An 847-nucleotide genomic window follows, 5' to 3' on the forward strand; every position below is an offset into this window, starting at 1 on the left:
TAAGGGGCTCCTGGGGGGCTCATTCAGTTGAGCGTCTGACTCCGGCTCAGGTCATGATCTCGTGGTTCGTGGGTTGGAGCCTCGCGTCGGGCTCTGTGCTGACAGTTCAGCCTGCTTCAGATTTGGGGTCTCCTTTTCTCTCTCCCCCTCCCTTGCTTGCACTCTGTCACTCTCTCTTTCTCTAAAAAATAAACATTAAAGAACCTGGGGTGGGTTGGACATAGTCATTCAGTCCATAATGCTTAGGATCCCAGAGACGAAAGAAACTCCGAACAAGCATCCCAGCTGTCAAAGTAGTGGGGTCCTCTGTTCTGGCCCATCCCATCATGCATTTTGCAGAGAATCTAGAGCACAGGCAGGGACCTCTGATAGCCCCTGCATGTACCCTACAAGTCCCTCTTGCTGAAGCAGTCGAGCATGGCACGCCCCGTAGCTCCAGTCTTCGGGGACATTCGCCTCCTTTTTGGGAAGTGTGTCCTAGTGCGGAAGCCATACTGTAAGGGGGGCAGCCCTCAACAGGGGGATGTCCAGAAAGGAGAAGGACGTCAACTGCAGGCCTGGTTAGCGGGGCAGGGAACACGCAGCTGGGAGGAAAGAAGAATCAGAGGGATCAGGAGGGTGTTTTTCAAGCATCAAAAAGAAGAGCAGGAGCTTTCTACTCAGATAATTACTAAAGGACAGGATCAGGACCGATGGTCAGAGGAACCAGAGAAAATGGCTTGGGTCCAATACAGAAAGATCTTTCTTAACTCTCGGAGCTACTTCCAAATGGACTGGCTTACGACATGTTTCAAAGAGGCAATGGCTGTTAGCCCAGGATGTTTTAGGGATAATCCGGGCATGTAAC

This window comes from Crocuta crocuta, unplaced genomic scaffold (assembly GCF_008692635.1).
Source record: "Crocuta crocuta isolate KB4526 unplaced genomic scaffold, BGI_CrCroc_1.0 scaffold49, whole genome shotgun sequence".
Lineage (NCBI taxonomy): Eukaryota > Metazoa > Chordata > Mammalia > Carnivora > Hyaenidae > Crocuta > Crocuta crocuta.